Below are 9,010 nucleotides of genomic sequence, written 5' to 3'. Positions count from 1 at the left end.
CAGGAAAAAGGAGACCCTCCCGTTGCTGCCGCCGTTGCCCACCTGCCTCACCACGAGCCCCACCACCAGCCCCAGAACCAGGGAGATGCAGCAGCCCAGCAACAGGTAGGGGAGACGGGGACCCAGCCGCACCCCGGCAAGGGAGAGCCCTTCCCCGGAGGAGGGTGGAGGGGCCGGAGGCATCACAGGGGGTTGGCTGTGCTCGCCCCAGCTCTTTGGGGTTTTACAGCTCCCCCCACGCTGCCCTGTCCAGCCCAGGTCTCTGTCTCGAGGGCGCTTGAGATGTATGTGACGAGTTGTGTCTGTTCTCAGCCTGACCTCGGGCTTGGGGAGCATCAGGCGCCTCCTGCGGAACGAGTCCCCCAAAATGCAGCCCCGCAGCTGGGACACCCCGGCTCCTGCCTCCCGGGGTCCCTTGGAGGGGGTGCGGGGACCGGCTACGGCCAGCTCACCGGGGCCCTGGGGAGAGAGCAGATCCGGCGGGACTGGGGGAGCCGGGGGGGCTGTATCCCAGCAGGGAGCAGCCCTGCGCCCTCCCCGGGGCACAGCGGGCACAGGGCGTGCTGAGCGCTGGGCGTCCCCGGGCCCCGCAGGGAGCACCGAGTGACCTTGGAGTGCGGCCCGCGCAGCCTCTCGATGCCCCCGGGAATGAATGGGGGGCTCAGTGCTGCCGCGCCGTGGCCGCGGAGCGGTACTGCAGCCCGGGCCGGGGGAACGGGACGGCCCCCAGGGGCGGGCGGCGCGGGGCGGGGAGCGGGGCGGTTCGCAGAGCGGCTCGGATCCGCTCGGCTGCTGTCGGCTCCGCGCGGCGCCGTTCGGGACGGCTCGGCTCTGCTCTTCGCTGCCCTCCCGCCCGCCGCCGGCTGCGGCCAACGGGGTGCGGGCTGGGGCTGGGAGAGGGACAGCGCCCCCAGGGCCCCCGTGTCCCCCCCAGGTCGGGAGCGGCTCGAACGGGGCCGGGTCGGGTGAGTCAGAGGCGCCCGGAGAGGCGCGGGGGAGCGCTCTGTGGCCGGCGGCGCCGCTCCGGGCTCGCTGTCCGTGAGCCGCGGCCCTCCCGGGGCCGGCTCGGGCTCAGGGGCGGTCGGGGCCTTCGGGGCTGCGTCTGCGCTCGGCGTGCGGCCCCGCGGGGGAGATCCCCGCTCGGGATGGGGAGGAGGGAGCGGGGGAAGGGAAGGAGGGGAGAGAGGGGGAAAGCAGGGGGGGAGGATGGGGCACAATGGGAGGAGAAGGGGGGAGAGGAGGAGGTGGGGAAGAGGGGAAGAGGGGAAGGAGCGGAAAGGGAGGTTTGGAAAGCGCTTTTGTGTTGTCGGTCTAGAGAGAGCGGGGGGGGGTGTCGCTTTTTTGGGGTGTCGTGCGCGGTGGCGAGAGCTGCAGGGGCAGGGGTGGTTCATTTCATGCACGGTTACTTGGAGTCATTTGCCCTAACAGCTCGTTCCTTTTGCTTTGATACAGGATTATGGGGAGGAGGGGACTGAGTGCCCGTGGGTTGAAATCAGGGGAGCCCACAAGAAGGCTGATGTTGTGATGGAGTCTGTTGCAGACCAGCCAGCCGAGAAGAAGCAGCTGATGGGCTCTTCTATAAACAACTGGGGATAGTCTCAAGATTGCTCCCTCTGGTCCTCGTGGGAGACTTCAACCTTCCAGATATCTGCTGGAAGTACAATACAGGGAGAGGAAGCAGCCTAGGAGGTTCCTGGAGTGCGTGGGAGACAACTTCCTCACACAGCTGGTGAGTGAACTGACAGGGGAAGGTGCCCTCGTGGACCCGCTGTTCATGAACAGAGAAGGCCTTGTGGGGGATGTGGTAGGAGGACGCCTGGGACAAAGCGATCACGAGATGATGGGGTTTTCAGTTCTAGGTGAGGTGAAGAGGGAGATTAGCACAACAGTCACATTAAACTTCCAGAGGGCAGACTTTGGACCGTTCAGAAGGCTGGTTGGCAAAGTCCTGTGGGAGACAGTCCTTAAGGGCAGGGGAGCCCACGAGGGCTGGGAGCTCTTCAAAAAGGAAATCCTAGCAGCTCAGCAGCAAGCCATCGCCATGCTCCAGAAAAGGAGCTGGCAGGGGAGAAAAACAGCTTGGTTGACTAGGGAGATCTTGAGAGACATTAAAAAGAAGAGGAGGGTCTATGAGCTTTGGAAGAAGGGACAGGCATCTTGGGTGAACTACAGGGAGGAAGTGAGATCGTGCAGAGGGAAAATGAGGGGGGCTAAGGCCCAACTAGAAATCAAATTGGCTAAGTCTGTGAAAGATAACAGAAAATCTTTCTATAAATACACTAACAATAAAAGGAGGACTAGGGAGAGTGTTCAGTTCCTATTGGGTGCAGAAGGAACAATGGTGACAGGGGACGAGGGTAAGGCTGAGGTACTTAGTGCCTTCTTTGCCTCGCTCTTTAATAGTAAGGAAGGTTGTTCCCTCTGTGTACAAACCCAGGAGTTAGAGGAGCAGAATGTAGTTTCCATGATCCAAGAGGAGAGGTGGTCAGAGCGTTGCTTGTCCAGCTAGACACCCACAGTTCTATGGGGCCAGATGGGATCCACCCAAGAGTATTAAAGGAGCCGTGGATGTGCTGGCCAAACCCCTTTCCATCATCTTCCAACAGTCCTGGAAGACTGGGGTAGTCCCACTGGACTGGAGACTGATGCTGTGCCCATCTACAAGCAGGGTTGCAGGGAGGATCCAGGGAACTACAGGCCTGTCAGTCTGACCTCAGTGCTGGGAAAAGTCATGGAACAGGTGATTTTGAGTGCTATCGTGAAGCACATGCAAGTGAACCAGGTGATCAGGCCCAGTCAACATGGGTTCACAAAAGGCAGGTCTTACCAAATTAACCTGATCGCCTTCTATGACAAAGTGACTCGGCTGCTGGATGAGGGAAAGGCTGTGGATGTTGCCTTCTTGGACTTCAGTAAAGCCTTTGACACAGTTTCTCGCAGCATTCTGCTTCAGAAACTGTCAGCCTCTGGACTGCATGGGCACGCACTCTCCTGGGGGGAAAACTGGTTGGATGTCCGGGCCCAGAAAGTGGTGGGAAATGGAGTTAACTCCAGCTGGAGGCCAGTTACAAGTGGGGTTTCCTAGGGCTCAGTGCTGGGTCCAGCCCTGTTCAATGTCTTTATCAATGACCTGGATGAAGGGGTTGAGTGCACCCTTAGCAAGTTTATGGATGACACTAAGCTGGGTGGAAGCGTTGACGTCTTGCAGGGTAGGGAGGCTCCAAAGGGATCTGGAGAGGCTGGACCGCTGGGCTGAGACCAACGCCATGAGGTTTATCAAGGCCAAATGCCAGGTCCTGCACTTGGGGCACAACAACCCTGTGCAGTGCTATAGACTGGGAGAAGTCTGGCTGGAAAGCTGCCTGGAGGAGAAGGACCTGGGGGTGTTGGTTGACAGTGACTGAACCTGAGCCAGCAGTGGCCCAGGTGGCCAAGAAGGCCAATGGCATCTTGGCTTGGATCAGACCCGGCGTGGCCAGCAGGTCCAGGGAGGTTATTGTTCCTCTGTACTCGGCACTGGTAAGACCGCTTCTTGAATCCTGTGTTCAGTTCTGGGCCCCTCACCACAAGAAGGATGTTGAGGCTCTGGAGCGAGTCCAGAGAAGAGCAACAAAGCTGGGGAAGGGGCTGGAGAACAAGAGGAGCAGCTGAGAGAGCTGAGGTTGTTTAGCCTGGAGAAGAGGAGGTTGAGGGGAGACCTCATTGCTCTCTACAACTACCTGAAAGGAGGTTGTGGAGAGGAGGGAGCTGAGCTCTTCTCCCAAGTGACAGGGGACAGGACAAGAGGGAATGGCCTCAAGCTCCACCAGGGAAGGTTCAGGCTGGACATCAGGAAAAAATTGTTGACAGCAAAGTTGATTGGGCACTGGCAGAGGCTGCCCAGGGAGGGGGTTGAGTCACCTTTCCTGGTGGGGCTTAAGGGACGGGTGGATGAGGTGCTGAGGGACGTGGTTTAGTGATTGATGGGAATGGTTGGACTCGATGGTCCAGTGGGTCCTTTCCATCTTAGTGATTCTATGATTCTTTTTGCTTTGTCAGCAGAGACAATCTGACAGAAGTGTTGGTGATGAGAGAGCCCCTGCGGGATCCCGACCCCTCCTCAGGGAGAGGGGGAGAAGTGACGTGGCAGTGCCCTCCAGGCCAGCAGCTTTCGGGTACGTGGCTTTCTCGGGACTCATTCTTCTTTGTTAATCACTGTTTATTGAGTTGACGGCACTAGCTGGAGCGTTCTCCACTTTGGGTTAGCATGTGACGGCATCGCGTTTAGTGAACGCTGGATCGAGACAACAATACTAGGGCGCCAGGGGCTTCGCCAGCCGGACCTGTGCACGCCACACAGCATGAACATGCCACACACATGCCAGGCCCACGCCCCACACATGCAATTCACCCCCCCGTGCACATTGTGCTGCCCCGATGCACATGCCAGGCTAGCGCCACAACCACCCCATGCACGTGCTTTGAACATGCAAGCGGCATGCCACACACGCCACAGAGCCCTTGTACACATCGCAACATGTCACACAGGCCATGTGCATGTTATGTGCGTGCTGTGTACATGCCATCCACAGGCAATGCGTATGCTAGCTTGCACCATGAAGATGACACACCAGCCAGGCACACGCCATGCACACAGCTTGCACACACAAGCAACATACCACACGCATGTATTGCACATGCAGGCAACATGCCACGCATGCCATGCATGTGTTGTGTACGTGCCACACACGCCACACACATGCCATTGTTTCCATGCACATTCCAGGCTCATGCCACAACAGTCAAGCACATGTCACGCACACGCCTTCCACATGCAGGCAACATGCCAGGCATGCCACACACTCCATGTGTATGTTATGTACGGGCCATGTACACACCATACACACACCATGCACACGCTAGCACATACCATGAAGATGACACGCCAGCCAGGCACACGCCACGCTCACGCCAGACACACTGCAAGCACGCTGCACACACGTGAAGAGGGAAAGGAGGAGAAGGGGAGCTTTGGAAAGCGCTTTTATGTTAGTGTAGAGAGTGCCAGGAGGGAGGTCGCTTCTTTGATTCTCTTCTATAACCAGGCTTCTTTGCATTTAAAACCCTTCTGTGTCACAGTGTTTTACAACGGTGCAACGTCCGTTACGCTTGCTGCAGATCCTCTCGGTTCAGAGTTTTCTCTGTTTCCAGTTATATAGAATGCCTGTTCAGCCTTCTCGTCTTTGTTGAGGCTTAACCTCTTTTTACACTTCTTTTTAGTATTTGTGTTAAACTATGTCGCGTAACAGTTGTCCGGAAGGGGAGTTGTTGCGTTTTTAACGGTAACTGTAGAGTTAAGGTACCTCAAGTGCCTTGGTGAAATGCAGACACACCTCTTAGAGGTCCCTCATCTTTGCAGAGCGCTATGGAGCCTTCACATCTCTCTCATACGCTCGTGGCAGAAGAAGAGGAGGGCGCCCACGGGTGAAATGGAAGCGGTTGCCATTCAGGTGAGAGGAGAAACGTCCACTTTGCAGCTCTGAGCGTGGGTGATGTTCGTGATGCTGACTCCTGGTTCGGGAAGCGGCTTCCGGCTCCTCCGTTTGTTTCTCTGTGGATGAGTTCCTGGTGTATCGGCCCGGCTTCTGCGCCAGTGGCGTGGTCCTGTCATTGACCACATTGTCGTTCATCGTGCGTGGGGGTGGGGGTCTTTGTCTGTTTTCTTACTTAAGCTCCGATTGTCACCTGTAACTGGACAAATGACTCTGTTAGCATCGTGATGGTATTCCGAGGTGGCGTTAAAAATTCCTTAACGTATCGTGCACGTCTTTCTCTCCTCACAGCCCAAAAAGCCAGTCCGGAGAATGTCCTTGCTGCAGAAAACTTGGCAAACGTCTCGCAGCACAGCCCCACTTTTTGAAAGCCTGGTACTTCTTCCACCTTCCATCCCGTCGTGAGGAGTAACGGTGAGTGAGCTGGCACGGCACGGGGGGAGGAGGAGGATGAACTTTATCTGCTCTCCGCTGGCTAAACGAAAGGGCTGTGGGACCATCTTCATGGCATCATTGCCGAGCGAGGCCTCGTGTTGTTGCCCTTTAGCGTTCCTTTGCACGTGTGTACGTGTGTGCTTACGCACGAGTTGATGTTGTGTCACGGCTGTTGGGTGAAAGCCCTGGGGAAGGCGATGGCCGAGCAGAATGCGCGCAGGCCGTCCGACGCTGTTCAGAAGGCAGTTGGATCCCTGACGAGCCTGCAGAGGCACCTCAGGGCCCCGCAAGGGTGGAACGTTCATGTTCACTTGGCGTGGAGACGGATGGTGGTGTAACTAAGCGGGTAGCTTCGCTGTTGGGATCTGCAGCTGGAAGCTGTTGTGGGGTCGTCCCGTGGGTCTGAATTTTTCCAGTGTGGAGGCCGTGTGCTGGGACCGCCGATCTGCTTGCTAAGCCAGAGGGACCAGCTCTAGGGGTGGAAAGGTGACGCGATGTTGGCCGTCCTCGCCACACGAGAGCCGGCAGCACCAGGGGCCTCCTTAGCGTGAGGGTGTCTGCAGCTGAAGTGGCTTCTTTTGCCTCTCTCTGCCCAGACTGGGCAGATCTCATCCTTCAAGCGAACGCAGAAGGCTCCGTATGCTCCCAGGTGCCATAGAAAGGGAAGTTTGGGGATTCCCCGACTGCAGTAACCCCTGCTGCTGCCTGTGGGTTGTTGCGCCAAAGACACCCTTCGCGCAGGGAGGGGGCACATGGGAGATGGGTGACGCGCTCACGTAAAGAGTGTCCTGCGGGCGGTGTGTCTCCTCGGAGCCGTGTGAAAGCCGATCTCCGCTTTCTCTTCCCCTCTAGAGCGGGCTGAGGATGGGCTGCAAGGCCGAGAAAACCAGAGCGAGGCAAGCGGCCAGCTAGACTCAAAGTGGGGAGAAACGCTGATGCCTGGTGAACAAGGGAGTTTCCACTGCTGAAACGGATGAGAACGGACGTCACGAGCGTCCTTCTGTTGGGGGCCGGCAAGGGAACTAGGACCGTTTCTCTGGGGAGAACTTCCACATGGCCGGAGGGTTCTGTCATGGGAGGAGACTGAAACCCAATTCCCGATCCTGGTTTTGTGAAGGAGAAGAAAGGGCCGTGAGACCTGAAGGCAGGGCTCTGCTTCGAGGCAAAGGTGGGTGCCCCATGCACACGCCATACGCGTTCTAGGCTCATGCTATGCTCACTTCATGCACACACCACGCACATGCCTTGCACATGCAAGCAACGTGTCACACACCATGTCCATGTTATGCCAATGCTGTGTGCACACCTTGCATACACCGCGGACAAGTCTTGCACACAGAAGCAACATTCCACACACATGCCTTGGACGCAGAACCAACATGCCACACCATGTTCATGTTATGTACATGCTGTGTACACACCATCTACATGCCTTGCACACGCTAGCACACACCATCAAGATGACGCACCAGCTATGCACACACCACACACATGCCATGCATACGCCACTGCGCCCATGCACACGCTGTGTACGTGCCAGGCTCATGCCACAACCACCCCATCCACATGACACGCACACACCTTGCACACACAAGCGACATGTAACATACGCCACACATGCCATGTGCTTGTTATGCTTATGCCTCGTACATGCTCACACGCACCACAGACACAGCAGCACGCTGCCCTCCCGCTGGCTGCGGCCAATGGGATGCAGGCTGGGACTGGCAGAGGGGCAGCGCCCCGTGTCCCTCCCGTCCCCCCGAAACCCTCCTGTCCTGGCCCGGGGGGAGGGCAGGGATACACAGCCTTTCCTCTTACGTCTGCTCACTTTTTTAGTTTCTCTATGACAGCTTTATTGGACTTGAGTTTTAGCCTCATGATTACGCATAAGACATGGCTGAATGTGACGGGAAGACTGCTGGGAAAATGGCAAGAAGAGGATCGACAAGAAACAGTGGAACACGCCCTTTAGAGTTTGCTGCTCGTCCCGCTGCTGAGAAATGGGAGTGTCCCTGAATTTGCTACTGCATGAGACAGACTGAAGAAGTTTAATAGAAGTTCAGTTCTATCTAAATGGTAGATGGGACTGTGCTTATGTAAAGCATATTGTGTGTAACTGTTACCAATACGCTTCCACGCACTGTATCTCAGCAGCTAGAACATGGAAGGAATCTTTTAATCTGTACAGTTTTTAAACAATGATAATTGATGTTTGGTGGCTTAATAACATATATCATTTTATATAATTTCAATCAAGCCTGGCTGTCATACATTGAACTTTCAGTAAACCACCAACATTTTATACTTAGGAGTAATTTCTTATTACCCATCCTAAGGGGGATGCTATAGTTTTGCTGTTAAAAGGGTGGGTCTTGTTCAAAAACCTCTGAAGGTCATAGTTGGGTTGGTTAAGTCTGTGCCACACCTGTGGTCAGCAATTAGGTACAGGTGAGGAGTTTGCCCCTTAAAAGGCCTCTTGATTTAGAGCTGGCTCTCCCCTGCAGCTCGAGCATTCAGTGAAGGAAGGGGCTACAGAAGCCTGCCTTTCTTCCTTTCTTTGCTGGGTTTTGAACAGTTGAGTGGTTTTCTTTGTGGTGCATTTGAGCCTCCAGTCATTGTTTCTTCTGTGAGTTTCAGGTAATGCTTTTGCTTGTGGGTTTGCTTTTTAGTCTTAGAGTAAAATTGGTTTGCAATGTGGCAGCTTCAGAGAAATGTTACCACAAACGTTTGCAGTCAATGTCGTCTTTCTTTGTTCTTGTTTTATTAGTAGAAGTAGGGATTATTTTTTTTAGCTTTTTTTTTTTTTAATCTATTGGGGCCCTAAGTAGGATTTAGGCTCAGCCTAAATAAGATTTTCAGTGTAGTTTTAGCGATAGCTGTTACCGTTTTTCCCAGAGGTGGTTTGTTTAATTTGGGGTTTGTGTCGTAAGCAGTTGAAAATTATGTTTGCCCAGAACTTTTTGACGAAATGCCCAAGAAAACTGTTAGCTTGCCTCTTCCTAGCCAAGCTGGTTTTTTTTTTCATATTTTATGTATTTTAT

At 55.2% G+C, this 9,010-nt stretch overlaps 1 long non-coding RNA gene across 3 annotated transcripts; it reads left to right on the top strand.

The window, feature by feature from the left end:
* The first annotated feature begins 1,473 nt into the window (after positions 1 to 1,473).
* LOC138734452 (uncharacterized) lies at positions 1,474 to 8,790 on the top strand. Of its 3 annotated transcripts, XR_011339575.1 has the most exons (6): positions 1,474 to 1,729; positions 4,039 to 4,154; positions 5,399 to 5,489; positions 5,823 to 5,945; positions 6,819 to 7,134; positions 7,806 to 8,790. It is a non-coding gene; the product is annotated as an uncharacterized lncRNA (long non-coding RNA). The 3 variants fall into 3 exon arrangements; XR_011339576.1 differs by having other exon boundaries at positions 4,042 to 4,154; positions 6,819 to 8,790; XR_011339574.1 differs by having other exon boundaries at positions 6,819 to 8,790.
* Positions 8,791 to 9,010: the final 220 nt, after the last annotated feature.

The sequence above is a fragment of the Phaenicophaeus curvirostris genome, unplaced genomic scaffold, assembly GCF_032191515.1.
Source record: "Phaenicophaeus curvirostris isolate KB17595 unplaced genomic scaffold, BPBGC_Pcur_1.0 scaffold_75, whole genome shotgun sequence".
Classification (NCBI taxonomy): Eukaryota; Metazoa; Chordata; class Aves; order Cuculiformes; family Cuculidae; genus Phaenicophaeus; species Phaenicophaeus curvirostris.
Note: the sequence above shows the minus strand (reverse complement) of the source record. Positions and strands in the feature narration are given on the sequence as shown.